The 23,061-nt window shown below is 44.8% G+C and overlaps 1 protein-coding gene and 1 long non-coding RNA gene across 8 annotated transcripts in view; one reads left to right on the top strand and one right to left on the bottom strand.

Annotated features, from left to right (window-relative positions):
* The window catches only part of NFIA (nuclear factor I A), a 561,924-nt gene that overhangs the window by 493,254 nt on the left and 45,609 nt on the right, over nt 1–23,061 (bottom strand). The window lies entirely within an intron of this gene.
* Nucleotides 1–23,061, top strand: part of LOC141572107 (uncharacterized) — a 140,424-nt gene that overhangs the window by 110,180 nt on the left and 7,183 nt on the right. For 2 of the 3 annotated variants that reach the window (XR_012497236.1, XR_012497235.1), the window contains exon 5: nt 5,205–8,002. This is a non-coding gene — a long non-coding RNA (uncharacterized LOC141572107). Of the gene's footprint in view, nt 1–5,204; nt 8,003–8,232; nt 8,321–23,061 lie in introns of those variants that run through there. The other variant, XR_012497237.1, reaches the window with a different exon arrangement.

The raw sequence follows: 23,061 nt of genomic DNA, 5'->3' as shown, positions 1-23,061 counted from the left end.
AATTATTTTAACCCTTCTGGTTGTAATGCCATTTAAATATTTGTATTTTCTATTGACTTGGATGTTTAAAGATGATTAAAATGTTGTCGCCCAGCTAATGATCCTTTGATCTTCAAGGATATAGCCTGAGGATTTGTTGAATATTACATCTCTAAACCTCTTTTCTTTCTCTTAATGAGGGGACACTATGTATAGTGGGTTGAATGGTGGTCTCCCTCCCAACATATACATCTACTTAGAGTCTGTATATGTGATTTTATTTGGAAAAAGGGTCTTTGCAGTTGTAAGTTAAGGATCTCAAGGTGAGAGAATCCTGGATTATTTGGGTAGGTCCTAAATCCAATGACAAGCGTCTTGAGAAGAAGAGGAGAAGACAGACCAAGAGGAGCAGGAGATGTGAAGATGGAAGCAGAGATTGGAGTGATGCGTCTGCTAGCCAAGGAACACCAAGGATTGCCAGCAGCTACCAGAAACTAGGAGAGAAGCATGGTGCTGTTTCTCCCACAGAGCCTCCAAATAGTATCTAGGCAACTGATACACTATTCTTTGGACCCTATATCTTCAGCTACTGCTCCCAGTCTGCTATTAGGCTAGACTTACCCTGAGTTTGAAGCCTCTTGCTAAAGTGTTCTGAGGGGTCTTACTCCATAGAATACGCCGGGCATCCTGACCTTGAGAACAACCATGGTCATTTTGGGGTGGAGAAAACTGAAAAACAGCTAACATTTGTTGGTCATTTATTATGCCAAGAGATATACATGCAGTATCTTATTCAGTCTTTATAGCAGATCTCTGAAGATGGTTCTGTTATTTTCTCCATTTTCTCCACAAGGAAACAGAGGCTCAGAGGACTGACTTAGAACATGCTAACAAGGCAATGAAAGTGTTGAGAGCAGGGCTGCTGAGCTCTGGACTTGGTAAACCTCACTCCGAAGTCTTTTCTCCAAATCATTTGGAATTTCAGGGAAAACAGAGAGCTCCTTGAGCGCCAAGGCCACACTAAGTAGGTTTTTGACATTCATGAGGGCAGCCCTGGGATCTCTGTGACTTCTTAAATTCTATAAATCTCTCTACTTCAGAAGAGGATGGTGGATTAACTCATGAAAGGACTCCCAGAACGAGCAACTCAAATCTGATTCTCATTTAATTCTCCCCCCACCCCGACAGCATTATGAAAAAAAAAATCATTATTAAACCTGTTACATGTTACTTCAAGTCATGGAATATTGAGGTTGCTCATGAATAGAGGAAACCACCAACATTAAATTTCAGAATCTATTTAGTTTTTGAATCATTTGACATTGAAAAATATAACTGCACACTAGAAAAAGATGGTGGGAAATAGATCTCTCAAGCTCTGCATAGGAAGGATTTTGAAAGCTTAAAATCAGTGGGAAGAATCACAAAGGAAAATTTAGATAGGTTTGACTACATAAAAATTAACCAACAACGGCAAGCCAACAATCATTTTAAACAAAATCAAAGGGCAAACAAATCTCTGGAAAAACACTTGCAGCAAATTTAAAGAAAGACTTAATAGCCTTGATATATAAAGATTTCATACATATCAATAAGACAAGCTATATTATTGCCCAATTGATAAATGAAGCAAAGGAATAGTGAGGTAAATTATGATAAGACATTAAGAAACCATCTAAATTATGTTTAGAAAAGGTATCCAGCAGCAGGAAGATTCTCATTATAAATGCTAAATCCACAAAGCAAGATATTAATATAAAACATGTCAATATAATAATGAAAGGTAGCATTTATTTGGGACTCTTTATGTACCATGTACCACTTTGAGTGCTTTCAATGCCTTATCTCCTTGAGTCCCCCAAACAACCTAATGAGATATGTACTATTACCATTTGCACTTTATTGTTGAGGAACTTAAGGCTCAGAGAAGTTGAGTAACTTACTCAGTGTCATCCAGCAAATTCATAACATAGCTGGGATTCCAGGTCTGTCTGTCTCCAAAGTTGCAACTCTTTATGTTTCTAATGGCTTACTACACTGTAAGTCACTTGATGCTAGGATCCTGCCTTTTAATCTTTGTACCTCTCATAGTACCTTGCAAATAATTAATGCTTGCTGAATTAGGGAGACAGAAGAACTTATTAAAAGAATAGGAATTATAATCAGACAGATCTGGGTGGCCCTGAACAATGTAACTGCTGCCAGCTTCAGTTTCTCCACCATAGTAAATTGTGGCGAGGATTAAGTAAATTTCTGCCCTTGGAGGGCTTAGCATGTTGCCTAGTACATAGAATGTGTTCAGCAAATGGCAGGTGATACTGAATTGAATAGTATCACATCTCTTTGCACAATAAGGCAAAGTATTTATCTTAACAATTGGTACTAACATTGTTCCGAAGGAGGAAGCCATCTTTGCTTGGGACAATAACCTTGATGATTTACTAAGGGTATTTGAGATCTGAGGATGTGAGTGTTGTAAGTTCAATCTTCAGCAACTCCCCCTCCCCCAAAAGGGAATGGTTCAAGTAGTTGCAACTGAGGATATAAGATTATTTTTTCCTCCTGAGAGGGAAGAGAATGGAGCAGTACAAAGAGGTAGTGAATCATGAGGGGTGAGGCTGAGCCGGTGGGAAGGAAATGAGCAAACTATGAAAAGGCTGAGGGAAGTGCCATTGAAATCCCCCGCTGGTGAGATGGCCCAGCCTCTTATGTTTCATGTTTAACATGATGCTGTGTTGCTGCGACGTCACTGCCCCTTCTTCCTTCCAGACACCCTAGTGATTTCTTCCAAAAATCTACTGAACTCACAACCGCTTTACATGAAGTTTTAAATAAATATAAATGACCTCTTTTGTGCTCAGATGGATACAGGCCTTGGCAGAGATGGCACCTAGAAAAGGAGCCTGGAGACCTAGAGAAAAGAAGCCGCTCCAGGAATCCTGACGGATCTTCAGATTTCAACAAAGTAGCGGGAATTCACACCAGTTATATGGAGCCTGGGAACCCCTTATTGATATTTTGTTTACCTCTGTTGCCTTATTGTCCTTTCACATGATAAATGCTCAGCAGAAATTTGTTGAATAACTGAGGAGAACAATGAAAAACATATCTTTGTGGCTCAGACTCTAATTACATAGGAATTCAGAGAAGGGAGAGACCCAGGAGCTAAAGGAAAGCAGGAAGGCTTTGTTCAGAATGTGTCACTTCTGACGCCTTGGAGAGCTGACCCAAGAGTGAGTTTTGCTGTTGTCACTGGGTTGATAGGAGCACATGAATGGAGACAACTGGTGCAGCCAGCCAGCTCTGTGCCCTGTCAGAATCTAGTATTTGCTATTTGGGACACCTCTGGAGGATACTTGGATATCATGAGAGTGTGGTCAGAAGAGACTCATGCTGTTGCTGTCACAAAGGAAAGAGGATCAATGAGTTCATTTTGAAGGGGAGCAGACAGCTCCCAGATCCAGGCGTAGTGCGTCTGGGCATAACTGAAAGGGAGGCGGATTGCCGAGAGCCTGTGTGTTCAGAGAGGATGGGGTTTAGCCACAGAGTGGTCAACTTGCCCGTTGCCTAGGAAAGGGCACCTTGGACGCCTGTCAGTTGGAAGATATTGTCTCCAGATGGAGTCCTCTGCCTGCTGGCAAAGTCAACAGCATTATTTGGTAATATTTTGATGTGCTATTTATGTGGAAAGGGGGGTTATTGACATATCTTTCACATCATGTACAAACAGTTCTAACTTCTCCTTCTGAAGGGGACTGTAAGTGATGAAGATGGAAAATCCTGGAAAGGCATTAGGGGGCAAAGAATGGGCTGGGCATGGGCTTGTGCCCAACACCATGTGTCCTGGCCAAGCATCCAGGCTGGGGCTTGATTTGCATTCAGGCTGCATCTCTGGTTGGTGAAGCTGGACTCGCTTGTCGTCCTGACGAATCTGGCAAAAGCTCCAGATGAGGAGTGACAATGAATGGGAAAACACTGCAGAGGGCAGGGATGGGAGGGGAGGGCTTGGGAGAATTACCCAGGGGTTTCATGGCATGCGTTTGTCTGTTCCTCATCTCCTTTTGGGAAACAACTTAAGAAAACCAAGCAAACAAAGAGGTCCACATTATTTTAGCGACCTCTGACAAAACCTGTACATCTCTGGTCAGAAATGTGTGCCTTCCCTCCATACAGCATTTGTTTTAAGCATTTAGCTTCTCTACACAGTTGCAAATTAATTTACCCATTCATTTTTCTCCTCTCTCCTCTCTCTCTCTCTCTCTCTCTCTCTCTCTCTCTCTCTCTCTCTCTCTCTCTCTCTCTCTGCCTTCTCCCATAAAATCACTTTAGTCAGCACAAATTTGGAGGCAGAACCAAACCCAGTAATAGCATATCTCATGCTGCTATCAATTTTCTGCCAAAAGAACATTTCGGGACACAAAGTCCTTTGTCTATTTCCAGAAGCTCGATTCAATGACATTACATGAATGACTACAACACTACAGCGTGTTCTGCACCGTTTCAAATTGTAACCTAAAAAAGGGAAGAACTTGGATTGTGGCCAGCGCGTAATGATTTCAGTTCTTAAGAAAATCCAGCAACCATCACACCACATTCAATATTTTCTTGCTGTGGAAATTTAAGAATCGACTCTAATCAAATAGCAACCCCACCACCCCCATCCTCCATTTTGCTATGGTTCCGGTTACTAGCAGGCCTCCCACGTCTGTTTTGGCTTAAAAAATAAATAAGTTTACAATATGTTTTTAAAAATAGGGCTGAATCAGAAAATTGTATATCTTAGAAAACGAAGGCAAAATGTAAAACAGGCTAATCATGATTCCAAATTCAATCTTCAGGGCCTTAATTGATCCCATCCCAAAGGTAACATTCTATCTTAATTGACATGCTGAGATGGTTACAATTATGTAAAATAAAACTGGGCCTGTTGGAAACTCCATGTTTTCTTGCTGAATGGGAGATGGCCAGTTTTTATAATAGTTGATTGCAAAAGGATGCAACCACTTTGCTCATATTTCCTATTTTGGTTTGGCCCTTGTACATGTGCAGTGAGGTCTCCCTTCCTTTAAATAAAGTATGGGCATCAAGGGGGGTTTGATGCCATTGTATTTTCCTTGGGGTTGAGGCAGGATAGAAAAGGTCAGTAGTTTCAATGTCCATTTTGTAAGCCGGTGAGTGAGAGAGAGAGAGAGGATGAAATTGAACATTTTCATATCCGTTGGCAGAGTGATTTTTCTGCGCGATTGTGACCACACGCTCAAGCTCGGCCTGGATGGGAAACAGATGGCAGTGAGCAGGCGCAGAGCATGTGGAGATCACGCGATGCAGCGCCCATGGGATGGACTCACAGCCCTTCTGGGACTCGGTGGGTCTGAAGAACGATGCCCATAAGGAGCCCTCACCCCCTCTCAGTCGCCTGCAGCCCTTCTGCCTGTCTGCCGAGAGCACCATGAATGGGGAGGAGGCCATGACTCCCTGGGGCGATGCTGGATGTTGAGGAGGCAGAAAGGCAGGAGGCCGGTTATGCAATCGGGAGAGGCTGAGGCCACCTTTGACAGGACGTGCCTCTTGGTGTCTTGCCTCCTTGGATGGGTGAACCAAGAGAGCCCTGTGGTTGGTGACTCCTATTAACCACCGTCCTGCCTAGACACCAGCCACAGCAGTGCCTTCATATTGCATCTCAACCTGGCTCGCTCTCTCCCTCCCAGGAATGTCAGTCTATCAACACCCCCACGGGCTCTGATTTAGTTCAGAGCCTCATCAAGTCGCTCCTGGATTGTTGCAATCGATTTGCTAATTGGCCTCTCTGCCTCCAATCTTGCTGCAGCTAACTCACGTAGTAGCTGGGGGAACACAAACCTGACTATGGGACTTGCCTGCCGAAAACTTTCTATGGCTCCCCCAAGAGACTCAGAATGGACCCCAACTGTTGTTACTTACTTATCGGTATAATTACTTGTTTAATGCTTCTCTGCCTGCCCAGTTAATGCTGGATCCATGGCGTCCAGCACAGGGGCCTTGGTGAATTTTTGTTGACGCAATGGCCTCCTAGGCAGACTCCCCCATCCATACAGCATTATCCAAATGTACTCATACATTCTTCCTTTAGCAACATACCAATGCTGTGGTCTATTTGTCCGCTCCTCTAGGCCTGTATAGGCAAAGAACATAGCCCAAGGAACACTCATTGGCCAACAGTGCAGTCTGGACATACTTACACCCCCAGGAAGCACCTCACACAGTAATGGTCTGATAAACAGAGACTATTATATTTTACGGTTACTTTTGTAGACCCTCAAGACCTCAAGGCTGCCTGGGTCTTAAATCGTACTGAACAGACTAGTTTTACAGAAGAGGAAACGGAACCTAGCAGAGGTTATGTGACTGCTTGGATGACTAACTCACTTATGGGCAGGTAGAGAAGAAAACCAAGGCTTCTACTCTGAAGCGCTTATACTGCATTGGGCAGGAGCCCCAGATTATTTGAGAAATAAGCAAAACCCCTCCATGGCATCTCCTTTAATTCCAATCCACTTTTGTAGCTGTCCCCATTTGTTTCTCATTTTTATGTTATTTGTGCTTAAAGGCCCCATGGAAAGCCCTGTTCATGAGAAGCAGCCTGGGACAAAAACAAGGAGAGTCAGTCCTGGAGTCGGGAAGACCTGGGTTCAAATCCAGGCTCTACTACTTCCTTGCTTTATGAGCTCGAGCAATTCACTTAGCTCTCTGGGCCTCAGTTTCCTCATGATAACCTCACAGAGTTGTTATATGGATTGGATGAGAAAACATATGAAAATCTCTTGCCATGTCATAGAAGCTTAATAAATATTCAATGCCTTTTCATTCCCTCTCTTTTTGTATCCCATTTGGCCCATGTTGCTCTAGCATTTTCAAGAGTAGCATCTTTTGGTGGTTCCACATACTGGTTCCAGAGACGTATGTTCCTGCCTCTGCCTTCTTCCCTGTGTGTTTTTATTTGGCACTGTGGGTACCACCGTGATACAATAAAGTCATGCTCTCAAGGTTACTCTCCAGTACACAAGTCAGTGAATATAGAGAAAGTCACAACAGAGTCTGATCAATGCTATGATAGATGTAAATATGAGGTGATTTGAGGGAACAGAGAAGGGGATTTAAAACCTAACTGTGGTGTCAGGAAGACTTGTTGGAGGAAGTGACATGTGAGATGGGGCCTGGAGGAGAAATCTGAGAGAGCAGTTCAAGTGAAATGAAGACCTACTGTGCGCTGGGCATTACTTTAGGTATTAAGGTGACAGCAGTGATAACAAACGAAAGTTCTTTAAGGAGCTTTCATTATAGTAGGGAGACAATGATAGGCAGAGGGAGCACGATGTACAAAGAACTACTGAAGAGCAAACTACATTTCAAGTCCTCTTAGCTTGACCTGAACCTCTTGTACTTTTCTCTTAACTATTCTGATTGGTACAGACACTTGGGAGATTTTGTCTTCAACCATTAAAAGAAAACGGATAGTTTCTTTTTCTTCAAAGACTCCCACTCATATTTGTTCCTTCCTTCATAGCCTGCCTGAGACATTACTGCTCATCTCTTGGACATTGCACAAAGCTAAGGCTGCCAAGTGGTCACAATTTCTGAAAGAGAAACACTGGGAAAAGAGTCAAAGTGGAAAGGGGTGACACATACTAGAGGAGAAGTACTAATAGTGGGAAGAGTGAAATGGGGAAGAAACTTTCGAATGGGTACAGCATTCCAACTGAAAATTGGATATGGAGCCCATTCCCAAATTATATTCTTGGTTTAGAGACCTTAGACCTGGGTTTAAAACATTTGGGTAAAAATGACCGGCAAGTCAGTGTTTCTCAAGCCTGGAAAGGCAAGACTCTATCCTACTAAGCTTGGAAGTCTGTAACGGCACCTGCTGGAAGGTAGGTGCTCAATCACTATGTTAAATTTAGGTTTGCTGTCAGAGGCTCAGCCCTCTGTGAATAGGCTGCTGGTTTCTGCTGACATTAAAAATAACATTCCTTTGAAAATAATGGTGATCTTTGGGAGGAAGGATTGTGACCGATTTACATTTTATGCTTGCTTTTAACCTGCATTAAACATTTTGTTATCACAAATGTATTACTTTTATCATCAGAAAACAATAATAATTTCTTGAAAGGTTCATCCCTAGTTCCCCCTTCAAGCAATGTTTATAGGTAGAAAGAAGAGAAGGTGGAGGGGATATGCTTTCATGGTGACTCATATGAATTGTCCCCCATTTGGCAGGGAAGGATGGAGAGAAATGTTGAAGTCTTCGGACCTAAGCTTTTCACATATCGAGGCCAGCAGAGTACCAGCATACAGTAAATGTTCTGTAAGTATCTGTTGAGTGAATGAATATCAGGGAAGTTGGTGAAGCTTACTTTTCCATTCCCTCGTTTCTCTTCCTAAACAAGTTTCCAGTTAGAGAATTCCTCCTGTGGCCTATAGGTGAGAGACGGGTGCATCAGAAACAGGGTCCAGATAGGTTGAGTGACCTGCCCAGGTCACTCCATAGGTTGGCAGGCCAGTTAGCAGAGCCAGAACTACAAGCTAGAGACCTGTGCCCAATGATGGGGCCAGGTCTTGTAGGGTCTTCGGTCAGCCAGCGTGTGTGTTGCATTGCCACAGATTATACACATGTTGCTTTCCATGAACGGTAGTGTTGTTTGGAGCATAAGGCTGCCTTGAACAGATCTCTACTACACAGAACAAAAGTAACTTTGAAAAAAACAACAACAACAACCTCACACACTACCACCCTTCCTGCCGGCCCTGTTGTGATTTTGCACCGAGGGTGCATTTTAATTGATGAAATGTGCTACACAGCCCAACCAAATTGAAAAGTAACAACCTTCGCTTACCATTTGGGGACGTGACGGAAGTGCCAGAAGTTAAACTCTGAGGACTAAATGAAATAACAGAAGCTCCCTACCCTCTCTTGAAGAAGCTCATTAGTTCTTGCTTTCTCACATTCTGTTTGCTGTGGCCTACAGCCAAAAATGGAGATGGCAAAGATAATAAGAGAGAGTTAAAAATATGTGAAGAGTAGCTGGGCTGTGTGGGACCCCAGACAGCTGGAGGAGGGGCTCAGGTAGGGAGAGGTTGGGAGGGAGGCAGGAGGGGCAGGAGGAGGGGTGAAAAGGGCAGAGACAGAATGAGAAGCAGAGAGAGACACCCACACACAGAGATACATGCCGAGAAATTGGCAGGGGGGCAGAGGCAGGGCACCAGAGGAACAGAGAAGGACAGAAATACAGGAGTGTATGGGAGACAGTGTGTATACACTCAGAGACAGAAATATATACACTGAGATGGAGAGACAGACGTGGGAGACTGAATGTGCTCTGAGCAAATATATACAGCAATTGGAGAGAGTTCAAGGGTCAAGGCCATGCTGTGGGGTGAGGCAGGAGCAGGGTCAAGTACATCATATTGGTCCCTCCGTGTGCTCTACCCACGGCAGCACTTAGACACAAGGGAAATCAGACTTAATGTGAGTTTCGAAGGCAGCCATGAGTATGACAAGCAGGAGAGAGGACGTCTCAAATGTGGCTTACCCTACCCACCTGGCAGCGGCCCTAGGTCCCTAGTCTATGATTAAACTCACTAAGAGCGATCCCTCCTGCCCCAGCTCCCACATAGCAGGGGGCCTGAGGGGCCCCTGTGGCTCAGCTCCCACCTCATCATTTATCCTTTGTTTCCCAGGCCTAACACAAGGCCTGGACGCAGCAGGAGCTTGCTACGTAAGTGCTGGTTGACTGACGTAAGCACAGGGGCACCACCTCATCCCTTCCTGCTGCCTCCTTGGTGTCATACAGTTCACTCCTCTCCTCAGCAAATTCCTGAGCACCTACTAGGTGCCAGGCACTGGTGAGCAGGCACAGTCTCTTTCCTCAAGAACTCCCATTTTACTGGGGGAGACGGATTAGAACATCAGCGTTTCCACTCCAAGCAGAGCATGGGGATCCCAGTTACTTGCAACTTGGGCCGAGCTTGCAGGAGTGTCGCCTGTACCAGTCTTCAACAAATGCCACGGCGGGCGGGCAGACTGGGGACTGAAAGGAAATGTCATAGAGCAAAAAAAGAAAAGGAAAAGAAAGGAAAAAGAAGCTAGCATTTACTCTTGTGCCAGGCACTGTCACATATGTTATTTCATCGAATCTACACTGATCTACCCAATAACCCTGGCAGGTGGCTATTTTCAATCCTCATTTTTTTCTTTTTTCTTTTTTTTTTTTTTGGAGATGAGGAAATGCAAGTTCAGAAAGGTTAAGGATCCAGTCCAAGGACCCTCAGCTAGTCAGTGACAGAGTCACTAGCCAGGGTCTATCTTCCTACTGCCCTAGATTCTCCCGAGGCCTCGTGAAATTCATCATCCATCAAGGAGACAAAGGGCTGACATTAACACGGAGGCAGCCACAGAACACAGCCAGGCGCTGGCTGCCACCTACCCCTCCATAAATGTATTTTTCAACAATGAGGTTTTCTCTGCAAGTTGGTGATTTTATGGCTCTCAGCAAAAATCTGTGACACCAGATGTTAAATGCAGCAGGAGAAAGTTATTTTCATCTTTGGTGAAATCTTGCAGAGTGCACTGAGGCTGGTCACATATCTGACTTCAGGCAACATGTGATCTGATTTCTGTTCACAGAAAGAGGCTCGGCTAGGGCGGACAGAGACGCGAGCGGCTGCTTGGGCCTCTGTGTGTTGGGAAAGCGGACAGCTCAGTCTGTGACTTCTCTTGTGACTTTACTGGTAAACAACAGCTGGCTTGTTTGTGGGACCAGCCCCTCAGCTAGAAACCCAGCAATTACTTGCTGTGGCCTTGACAACAGCACTCTCGGAACTTGTCTACACGGCAGCCGGGTAGTCCTAGCTGGTCATGGTGACCTCTCCTCTGTTTCACTCCTGTCTTCTCTGTTCACTTCCATCCACACGTTCTATCCTGTCTAGGTTCCGGGGCCCTGCCTATGGAGACAGTAACTATCTGGACGAATCACATGAAATGGCCATTGTGTCGGTAGGTAAAAAACAAACAAATATTGACCATTCCATGTGGCTCGCGCTAATATATTGAGCTTAGTATTGTACCGGAGAGGTTTCTCATTGTACCTGGAGTGCTATTGGTTCCTGGATCATAGGGTCATTGGAAGATTTAATGTTTATTAAGACACTGAGGATATTGCTTGGCACATAGTCAGTATCCAATAAAGGGAAGCCAGTATTAGGATACGGTTATCACAGCCCCAGGCTCTTTACCTTATCTGCCCCCAAATGGCGTCTTGCCCCAAACTCCTGCTGGAAGCCTACTTGTCCCATCCCCCACAACTTGAGTCTTTTTTATTACCCAGCCCAGCTGCCAGGTTCCCAACACCAAAGACTGTATCTGCAGCCCCTGTCTGACTCCCCTGAATGGTTGTCATTGCCTGGGTTCAGGCAGTGCCCTCTGTGCCTAACGGACCCAGCATAGCCAGCTTCAGGGGCAGGTCACTTCCCTCAGGCCCTGTGTTCACTGAGTTATGTAGGTTCTAGGTTTGTTTTCCATTGTATCTAGAAGAAATGAAACAGCAGTGTCTTCTGAGGGGACCAGTGACTGCCCAGGCTGAGCGGCTCTGTAAGTTTAGAAACATATTTTTTCTTAGACTCAGAATAGAGCAGGGTTTTCAGGACAGATTCCTACCAGCCTGGCTTCCAAGAGACTGGCACGTGAACAGGGCCAGTTTATTCATTTTCAATGAGAAACAGAGCTGCCAAGGGGCAGGAATGGCTGGGTTAGCACATTATCTCCCTCTAGGAAATCTGCAGGGCAAATTTGTGGGATATTTGGTGAAGAGTGAATCTGAGAAAAGGAGGCTGAGCATCTTGAAGGATGATGATGCTCGATGAGTCTTCTGCCCACAGCATGGCACCCCTCTCCAGTGGCCAGCTGGGGTCAGTGATGAATTCACTGACTTTCTATTGAGCAGAGCTGGGTAAAAACAGATTTTCCTTTTAGGTTTTTAATTTTTTTTCTCATTCACTATGACCTTCCGACCCCTTTTGGTGAACACTATCTTCCATCACTATAGCAATATTATTTCATACTATTAAGCAGCTATTAGCTTCCTGAAATACCATTAATCTCAGTTTTGCCTTCCTGAGATGATCTAAGTCATATTCAATTTAAATCAGTTCAATATGACCAATATTTAGCATGTACCTAGGACATGCTAGACCTGCCTAAGATTTTCCAGGTAATGTTAAACTTAGGCTCTTCAATTAAATTTAATTTGACCAGTATTTATTGAACTACAGGCCCTGTCCTAGACCCTGGGGCTACCATGGCAGACAGTTCACACACAGTCCTTATCCATTAGTGTAGTTAGGGGAACTAGGCAGATAAGCGAGCAATTACAAAACCCTGGAGAAGAGTTAAGATATGGAAGTACAAAGTGCCATGGGAGTCAGAGTAGTAATGGCATCTAATTTACAGTTAAGGTTTTCTTGGGAGGGCTTCCTGGAAGAAGTGACATCTGCTCTGGGATGTGAAAGATCAATAAGAGTAAGGGGGAAAGTGTGCACATGTGTTTATGTATGTGCATGCACATGTGTATGTGTTTGTGTGCATGCGTGTGGGTATGTATGCACATGTACATTGGTGTGTATGTGTTTGTGTGTGCGTGTGCATGTGTAGGGATGTGTGGGGACAGAGCCAGGGGTGCAGTTTCCAGGCTCTCGGACTCACGTGGAAAGGTGCTGGCTCAGGTAGTAAATGGCCATCAACTGGGATTGGATGGCCATCAGCTGTGGCTAGTTGGCCGTCAACTGTAACCAGTGAGCCATTGGCCACTAATATAACTGCCGTGGCTACGCTAGCAGAAAATGGGAGCTAGCAAGAAGATGGTGGCTGGCAGGTGCGGATTGCAGTTAGGATGGTGGGTTGCAGACAGTGTGGCTCCTGCTTCCTGTGTCTCCAACCCAGCCGCCAGCGAGAATATAGTGGTGTGACTCCCCCATCTATGGCTCCGTGGGTGTTCCTTTTCGGCCTTACCATGTCCTGTGTTCTTATGTGGGGAGCAGGACCAGAGACCCCACAGGCTGCCCTGCATGACAGGATGTGTTTATGTACATGTGGACAGGCGTGTGTGGCACAGTGCAGATAGGATTAGGAGAATTACCAGAGGTGAGACCGGGAAAGTGGGCAGTGACGAGACACTGCAAGGTCTGGTAGCCCCAGTGAAGGAGGTAGGACTTCATCCTCACAGCCATGAGGGGAAGCTACTGAAAAATCTTAAGCAGGTTATGAGGTAATCTTATTTGTGGTTTAGGAAGATCTCTCTGACTACAGTGAGGGCGTTGGCGGATTTCCAGTATCCTCTACCAATACTTTTATGGATATATGTCTCAATTTCTGCTTACATATGATTTAATTTTCTCCATGAATTAATGGATTTTCTAGTTTATCTCATCCATTATTTCCAAGTTTCTGCTGGGTTTGGGGTGTGAGTTAGGGAACACTTCTGTCACCCTATGAGTGAAATCTGTCTCTGTTCCCTCTCTGCCTAGTGCTGCTAGAAATGACCCACAATGCCTCACACCTGAGGCTAGCAATAAACTATTGGAATAATGCCCACACAGAAAAAGAGGTAGCTCCATTAGTGTTAAAACACTTTTTTTTCTTTTTTTTGGAGGGAGCAAAATGGCCATAAAGTTGACTTTAAAACTAAGAATTATTAACTCTGCATTTGGTTGTTTAGGTTGGTAAATGATTTCTGTGTTATGGAGACATCATTGATTCCTTCATGAATGGACAAGGCTCTGGGGAAGGCCAGCTAATCCTGTTAGGGAATCAGCATGTCCTAATTGACTTAGAAGTAGTGGGAGCAGAGGGCTCCCTTTCTTCTCCTTCACTGACTGTCAGCAGATGGAGCAGAAGCAGAGCTCTGCAGCTCTTGCCTTTGCCGAGGAGAATGAGAGGGGCCTGAGCCTGACCTGTCCCTGTGCCATTACCTACCTATGTGGGGGCTTCCACGGTGAGGTGGGGGTAGGGGAACTTCTTGATATAGACAGAGTTACCCTTCCCTGTGTTCCTGGCTTTAACACATAAAGGAATGCTTTGCCTAAATTTCCCATCTTTCGCCACTTAATAGCTATTAAAAAGTGCATGTATTTGTGTGCTTGATGTACCTGGATGACAAGGGATGCAGCTCCTGATGGGGCCAGTTCTTGATGACTTTGGAAAACAGATGAATTTGCCTTTGTGATTGATCAGTCTTCTTGGTTGTGTGGGCCTCCACCTCTGGGCTTCTCTTCCTGCCATGCATTGCCATTTCGGGATTTCCTTCCTTCCTTCCTCCTTCTTCCCTTCCTTCCTTCCTTCCTTCCTTCCTTCCTCCTTCTTCCCTTCCTTCCTTCTTTTCTTCCTTCCTTCTTTTCTTCCTTCTCTCCCCTTTTCTCTTCCCTCCCCCCTCTTCATTTGTCCTCCTCTTTATGTTTATTCAATCTTCATTCAGGAAAGGTTAGTAACTTGCAACTTAAACTCATTCCATAAACATTTCTGGAGTGCCAACTATGAACTATTACAATGGGAGCTACAAAAATGAGTAAGGTACAGCCCATACCTTCAAAGGAAGCCACAAAACAGTTATTCTATAAGGCAGAATGTTCTGAGGGTCATAAGAGAGTAGTACAAGGCACTTACATTTAATGAGCAACTACTATTGGCCTATTTTACACACATTATTTCTTTTAATGCTTATCAGGTAGGAATTTTAATCCCTATTGAATTCACGAGGAAATGAGATTCAGGGGAGGTAAATAACTGTTCAATGTCACAAAACATTGGCTATGACCACAGATCCATTTGATTCCAAAACTCATGTTTATTTTATTAGGTTGGTGCAAAAGTAATTGCGGTTTAAAAGGTTAAATTGCAAAAACCCGCAATTACTTTTGCACCAATCTAATACAATTGTTTCAAAGTACAGGGCGAATACATTCAGCTTTTGTTGGGGGAAAAGGGGCTATCAGTAAAGGCTCCTAGAGGAGTAACACTGGAGATGGACATTGAAGAGTAAGATACAATTTTAATATTAAAAAAATCGGACTTTATAGGGGGATAAGCTTTTTAACCAGAGACAGGAAGCACACAAGGAAAGTTTCACATGCATATTAAATGACAGAGTATCAAATGGAGATTTGAGCTCTGCACATTGAGTTTTTGGGTTGCAGCAAGGTGTACTGGGGGAGAAAAACAAGCTTTGAAATGATGCAGACCCACGTTCAAGCCCCAGCTCTACCATTCATTAGCTTACTTGTATGATCTCTGGCAAAAATAAGCACTCTGAGGCTACGTTTCTGCATCTGTAAAATGGGACTAGTAATAGCTACATTAATATCTGTGAAGATTAGACGAGCAAGTGTTTACAACATACACGGCCCAGGGGAGGCCCTCAGTGGACGTTACCGATTCCTAAGATAAACAGTTAAGGGTTGGGGTCCCAGTCACCAAGGTCAGTCAAGAGAAAGAAGTGAGGGAAATCCCGGGCCCACCCTGGGTGTGGGGGATGGCTCTCAAAAGCGAACAATGCTCCCTCTAATGACACACCACTGAGCCATGTCTGGGAAGGTAACTATTTCCACCTTTTATTGCATAGTTAGTACCAGCTTTTACAGGCTTCTGTTTTCTAAGAAGGCAGTTTTCGAAGCATTTATTATCTCTGGTGTCGGCTCCGAGGTTGGCACGTTCCTCTCTGCATCTGTCGTACGATGTGGAAAGGAGAGGCAAGGAGAGCCCAGTGCCGGGGAACACTACAATGCTTTGGTCTATTGCGGCCAATTTGGTATTTGAAGCAGGAGGCCCAGGATATTCCCAGTGCAAGAAGTCTGAGGAACTGGGTGTGTGGGACGCAGGCAGATGCAGCCTCACAGAAATCCTGCACCTGTGTCATGGGGTAGAGGGTGTCAGGGAAGGTGAGGCAAGCACTGTTCAAGCAGCAGAAAGGAAACATTATCGTGAAGATCAGCTTCTTTACCCCAACACCAAAACTCACAGGAAAACAATTTTTCATAGTACCACAAAAATCAGACCATGGGCCTCTCAAAACCCTCCCATGGCTCTCGTTCCTGCGACGGCTTCAGTACACGATTTGTCCCCTCCACACTCTCCTACGACTCTCCCCTTCATTTGCTCTGCTCCAGCCACGAGTCTCTCTGCTTTTCTAGAATATTCCAGCCCTGCGCCTGCCTTTAGGGTGTTTGCTCTGGCTTTTCTTTCTGCCTAGAATGTTCTTTCCTGAACACCCTGTTTAATGAAGCTCCCTCATGCCCTGGCTCTTCTATCTGCCTTACCTGCTTTATTTTTTTCCATAGCAATTATCACTATTTCTTAATATTAGTTACATAACATAGTTATAATTCTAAGTCAGAATGTGATGGGTTGAATTGTTCCCCCCACACCGCCATATACCAGTCTTTGACCTTATTTGGTGTAGGGTCTTTACATAGGTAATCAAGTTAAAATGAAGTCATGAAAATAGGCCCTAACCCAACGTGACTGGCATCCTTATAAAAATAGAAAACATTAAGAAATATACATAGAGATACACATAGACGGAAGACAATGGGAAGCAATACAGGGAGATGATAGCCACCCACAAGCCAAGGCGAGTGGCCTGGAGCAGATTCTTTCCTCCCAGACCCCAGAAAGAACCAACCCTGTAGACACCTTGATCTCCGACATCTAGCCTCCAGGTGAGACGATCCATTTCTGTTGTCTGAGCCACCCAATTTGTGGCACTTTGTTACGGTAGCCCTAGCAAACCAATATGCATTCTCTATAATTTACGTTTCCAAAATTAAATTTACTCTTTATCTCCTCTGCTAGACCAACAGCACCATAAGCCAGAGATTTCTGTTTCGTTCACTGTTATAACACGAGTACCAGATAATGCCTGGCAAATAGCTCACGTTCAAGAACTATTGGTAGAGTAAATCTGTCATAAGACAGACCATTGATACATTTACGCTCTGAGTGTCCATATGAAGAAGGACACTGGGAAGAGTAGGTCTCTGCCATTATTTGCTTGGTTCTTCTGTGTAGGGGTGAGGAGCCAGGGACTGTGGGTGCCCGCTTCTCTTCCAGCATGTTTCGGAAACCGGAGCCCTTCTTCAGAAGACTTTTAAGGATGAGGAGAGTGCAGCCCTCATCAGTGTTCAGAGAGAGTCGCTCCAGATGGAGCATTTAGCACACGGCTCGAGATCCAGTTACACTCAACCGCGCTGCCACGAGCACTAATAAGGCCCGACGGCCTAATAAGCTGTCCTGTGGTGAGGCTGTGTTGGGAAGACGGTACCAATAATAAGATTTTTCTCCTAATGGTTAGCTTGGCAGGGGTCGCTAGTATTGGAAGTTGAGTGGGTCAAGGTGTGCTAGGCAGGGGCTCCCAAACCCATTTCAAAAAGAGAACCACCTTGTCTTTTTGCTGGCTGCAGCATTAAGCAGTTACCCAGAGACCCAAAAGGTCTTCTTCCTTTGTGGCTTTTCTCATACTGGCCCAAGCAAAGAACTGAAGGTATTAGCATATAGAACAGCTTTTATTGAGCACCTACTATGTGGCAGGTACTCTTCTAGCAGGAGGAGACAAAGAGGTTAGAGACACGTTAGAGAGATGTCACGAGGATGGAATTAAGTGAAATTAAATTAAATGATAAGGAATGTAAAGTGCCCAGTACAAGGTCTGGCATAAAGTGAGCATTGGACAATACAAGTTCCCTTTGACTTTCAATGGGTATAACCTGAGGTGCAAGGCAGAGCATATAGAAAAAAAAAAAAAAAAAGGCAAGTTGATTTTTGGTGTCTCATGGTGGCAAAGGCAATTATGTATTTCAGAGGAGGGAGACATTGTGAGGGCTGGAATGGTCCAGAGGACAGGAATGGCCCCTGAGTCTGAGAGGAATTCTGGAAAGGGGAGATAGTTGGTTGAGGCTGAAGCCTGTGCATTTCATAGAGACAAAGGCATAGCTGTGAAAAGAAGTGTGTGAGTTTGGCAGGCCACCAAGGTAAAGCCTGGGACCAGGGAGGTCAGCGTGAGGCTCTATGCTAAGGATTTTCTGTGCACTATTTCTTTAAAAGTCACTTGCCTCTATGAGGTAAGTTCAATTATCATCTCCATTTTATAGCTGAGAAGATGGAGGCCCAGAGAGGGAAGGAACTCAACCAAGGTTTCACAGGCTGTAAGACGTAGAGCGGGGCTCAGTCTTGGCCTGTTTGATTCTGAAGTTTATACCTTCACTCGTGAACCAAACCCTCCCCTCCATTCTTTCTCACTGTCAGTTACTACCTCCTGTGTACCCAGTGTTCTCCCAGGGTGTGGGGATATAATTCCTTTATCTGGCAATGTAATTCCTTTTGGGGAGTGCAGAGCACTTTTCTAGGGGTCATTTCATATCCCTTCACATCATTCTTGTGATGGATGGTTGTACCTTCTCTAAAACTAAACGAATGTCTGTGAGTATGTATTAGTGTCTTAGGGCTGCTGTAACAAGTACCACAAACTGGGTGGCTTAAAACAGCAGATCTGTATCGTCTCATGGTTCTGGAGGCTAGAAGTCCAAAATCAAGGTGTTGGCAGCACCATGTTTCCTCTGAAACTTGCAGGGGGGAATCCTTCCTTGACTCTTTCTAGCTTCTGGTGTTATCCTTGGCTTTCCTTGACTTACATCTGCACCACTCCAATCTCTGTCTTTATCTTCACAAGGTGTTCTGCCTGTGTGTCTCTGTCCTCACATGGTGTTTTTCTCTTCTTATGAGGACACCAGTCATATGGGACGAGGGTCCACTCCAATGACCTCATCCTAACTTGACTGTATCTGCAAAGGTTCTATTTCCAAGGAAGGTCACATTCACAGGTCATATTCACATACCTATATTAAAAGATTTTTATTTTCTGAGATAGAGGCTTGGGGGTTAGGACTTCTACAGTTCTTTTTGGGGGACACAATTCAATAGTTCCTTTTGGGGAATATAACAGAATATCTTAGTCAAGGTCCCACTACGGGCTGGGACATCAAATTGGATTAGATTTTGAGTTGTAAACTTCTAGGACTTTCTTGGTAGTGGTTCTTTGCTGTTTCCCAAATTCTCTATGTTCTTTCTGACCTCCTTGCTGTTGTTACCTAATTGACAATCAGGGTTATCTTCTTCCTTCCTTTGTGTTGGAATCTTTCTTCTTCTTCACACAAATCATTCTCCTCAACCCCAGACCTACTGGCTCCTTCTTTCTCTAAACCCCATAACAATTAGAGTTGTACTATATTTGGGTTGACTGTCTTAAGTTCACCAATTCCTACTTGCCACTTGGTTTTATTTGCTTATCTATAGTAAAAGATTTTGATTTTCAGAGATAGAGACTCTTGCTGCGGAGTGTAACACAGGGTTAGCACATTGTGACTCTCCACAAAGCCTTGCTGGGGGAATGATACTCATTTGTTTCAGATTCTAGTCACGGTACGTGAGGGTCCCTTGGAATGATATGACCACCCAGTCTAGTGACATGGAGGGCTGAACAGTGATCTGGTGAGGCTGATGCGTACAGGAAGTCAAGCTGTGCCAGGCCTGGCATTCGGTACTCTTTATCCTTTTGCAAGATTTGACTCATCTGGACAATCACCTTAACTTTCCACTTGACTTAGCCTGGGACCAGCCAGCCAAAATCACTGGCGGTTTGGCTAATCTAAGGACTGGTAGACTGGAAGCTAAACTGATTAGAAAACAGAACAGGCCCAAGAGGAAAATCCACTGGCTCATTGGTCCCAGGTGTCCTCAGAGAGGCTCTACCCCTGGGAGATCACATTGCAGGCTCCGCTCCTGGGGAGCAGAATGCTTCTCTCTCCTCCCCAAGGGCTGACAGGGGCTCCGAATACTGTTATTCTGCCCCTGCCAGCTGTTTACCTTGCTGATAGCACATCCTCTGGGGGGCCCTGGTGTTACCTCCTCCTTCCTGAGCACTTTTCCCGACACTCCAGGGACAGCGGTAGAGCAGGATTGAACAGAGCAGATGTTCCCTTCTCTTTGTTCCTGGAAGTGACTGTCCCAAGGTTCATGACTCCCAAGGAAGTTGGCAAGACATTGAAATTGGTAATCTGAGAATTGTAGGGTGGATTCTTTTGCCCAAATGCATCTTATTTGGGTGGAGGGAAACTGAGGCATCAAGAAATGAAGCTGCATGCTAACGATATACTTTCTGAGGATTCGGTGACAAATCTGAGACTAGGACACTGTTCTTATCCCTTGTAGACCAGGCACTGTTTGCTCTCCCAGGTGGCCTTGATAACCATCAACCAGGGATCCAAGCGGGGGCTCTACCCCATAAAAGGAGTTTGGAGAGAGGATTTCCCCTGCAGGTGAGATGAAATCCACTTGACCTGCTCACCTCTCCAGCCTCATTGTGTATCTTTCTTCCTCTTGTTAACACAACTCTAGCCATCCTGGCCTTTTCTCACTTCAAAGCCCCTTCCCACCTCTATGCCTTCACACGTGCTCCTCCCTCAATCTGGAGTAATCTTTGGCCCACACTTCACCTGGATTACGCCAACTCATTCTTTAAGTCTCAGCTTACATGTCACTTCCTCAGAGCAGCCTTCTTTGAGCTCTGTCATCTAAATAACACTCACCATTAATTGTTTTCACAGGACTATGCATTTTTTTCATAGATTTGCCTATTTATTTGAAGTCAGTACTCCCTTACCTCATGTAGACTGTAAAGTTCACAAGGGCAGGGACCATGGCTGCTTTGCTAATTACTGTGTATTCTGGGCCGGGCACATAGTAGGCACTCAGTACATATTTGTTAAATGAATGAATGAATAAAGTAAATGACTGGCTTTTGGGATATGGGAGAGCCAAACTGTTCATGTATTAGAGCCTTGTTATTGCTACTATGTTATAGAGACCCCACTAAGTCACTGTTCAGGCAGGGCTGTGATTACACTCAGGCTTTCATACAAGGCAACTGAGGCTCAGAGAGGACACGCAGCTCACCTAAGGTCACCCACACTGCAAGCAGCCAAGCCTGGGCTGGAATGCAAGTTTGCCTGGCTCCAAAACAGAAAGGTTTTCATTATTTTATGATGTGTTCACTGTATATCAGAAACCTTCTCTGTAGATCAGGAATGTCATGATGTCCCCTTTGTGCATCAGATAGTTCAGGTTTTGGGTTTCCTAAGATGCTATACCTTCTCAGTGGAAGAGCCAGGTCCTGACAAAACTTTGCTGACTCTCAAATCAGAGCTTTGCATTTCAGCTCCACACTTGGGGCACCCTTGGGTATGCACTCATTGGGGTCATAAGCCTCCTGGGGTACATACTAGCAGAGCCCTGGGCCATGTGGGGTCAAAAAGAAGCCATTACAACACCCATTGACATTGAATCCTGGTTTCTATTTTACCCCTAGTAACAGAGAACAAAGCTCATTTCACCAAAATGTTCTCCTGGTGCCAGGGGCCCCAGTAAAACTCCCGTTTTCAATCACTTGCACATAGTTAAGCGGAGACAGTTAAAATACCCTAATTACTGAGCTGGTGGGTCCCACTGACACCTGTAAGACATTTGGTGCAGCGCAGGAAGTAATGCTTCCTTTCCAGTTTACATCACCATTTAATCTAATTATTCCTTCCAGTTTAGCTTTCACATATTCCATCAAAGAAGAGATTGCTCATTTCCTTGCGAAACTGTATACATCCACTGTATTGCTATTTTTTGCCTCTCGTAAGTAATCTGAGATTTCCTAACCTTCTCCCCCTACTGGATTCCCTGGTTAATGTATAAATGTGGAAGAAGTTTCTTGACAGAGAAGTCAAGAGGGTCTCACCTGTGGGAATAGCATTTACATTTCAGAGAATTTGAGAGCTCAAAGGGGCCTTTCACATCATCTGTATTAAGTCTCTCGTTTTCTAACTGAGGAAACTGAGGCTCAGACAGGGGAAACCAATCATGGAGCACCCTCTTCCTGAGTTCCTGCTGTGTGTCAGGCTCCAAGAAAAAGTAGCCCTTTTCCCTGGATCAAACCCCTGCCCTCAAGAAGCTTGTGTCCAAAGAAGACAGAAATGACTGTAATTGAAAATAATTAATGAATCCCAAATGTGCAAAGCCATGTGTAAAAGAAGCACAGGTTTTTAAATGGAAGATCCCTTGAGTCAGTGATGCTTAAAATGACTCATAAAGAATGGAAATAATTTCACTAAGCGAAGAGTGGAGACAGGGCATTCCAGGAAGAGGGTATAAGCCTAGGGCAATGGGGAGATGCCCAGAATAAGCTGGAGTGGGCAGAATAAGAGAGAATGCAGTCAAAGAAGAAGTTAGAATCAGGTGGGGGGGCCCGTCCATGGTGGAACCCAGGCTGAGAACATCTTGAGGTCATGAATGGATATTCTGTTTGTCCCTATAAATCTACTTTCCATCCTTCTATACTGTGCTCTGTGCCCTAGGAGGCTGACCTCTATAAGCTACCTTGACAGGGCTCCCTTGCCCTCTGACTTCTGCTTGGGTTTGGCCAATAGGAAGCACCAGGGAAGACTGAAGAATATGGGGAGAGAGGTCAGGGTATTCATTCCCTGGGTTGCCTCCCTGTTGGGTGACAGGTTGGCAAAATGTGTCATGGAAGGCCACAGTTCCTTGTTAGGTGGTCCTGTCCTGCAGGTTTCCCTGCACTCGTCCCTTTAGACTTAGGGGTGCTAACAGCTCTCTGCTCTTGCCAGTTTTAGGACACTTCCCATCTCTTTGTTGGTCTTACCCTATGCTGCTCGTGCCATTGTAAACAGTCCCTTTGTTAAACTCCCTTCAATTACTCCACTTGAGTTTTCCATCTGTTTCCTTCCGGGTCTTTTCGAAAGGCTCCAGCTCCAAAGGGCAGCCTGTGATGGAGAAGGCCCTCACAGTGAGGACATCAGTGATGGGCATAGCTGATGAGGGTCCGATCAAGGGAGAGGCAGCTGGGGGCCTAGCAGGGGACCCTCTGAGGCTCCACAAAAGTGCACATGACAAAAAAGAGCATCTCTATGCTAGGCCTCTATGCTAGGCCTAGAGATCGCAAAGCC

The sequence above is a fragment of the Rhinolophus sinicus genome, linkage group LG06 (genome assembly GCF_036562045.2).
Source record: "Rhinolophus sinicus isolate RSC01 linkage group LG06, ASM3656204v1, whole genome shotgun sequence".
In the NCBI taxonomy this organism is placed as follows: domain Eukaryota; kingdom Metazoa; phylum Chordata; class Mammalia; order Chiroptera; family Rhinolophidae; genus Rhinolophus; species Rhinolophus sinicus.
This window is presented reverse-complemented; position numbering and strand designations above follow the sequence as displayed.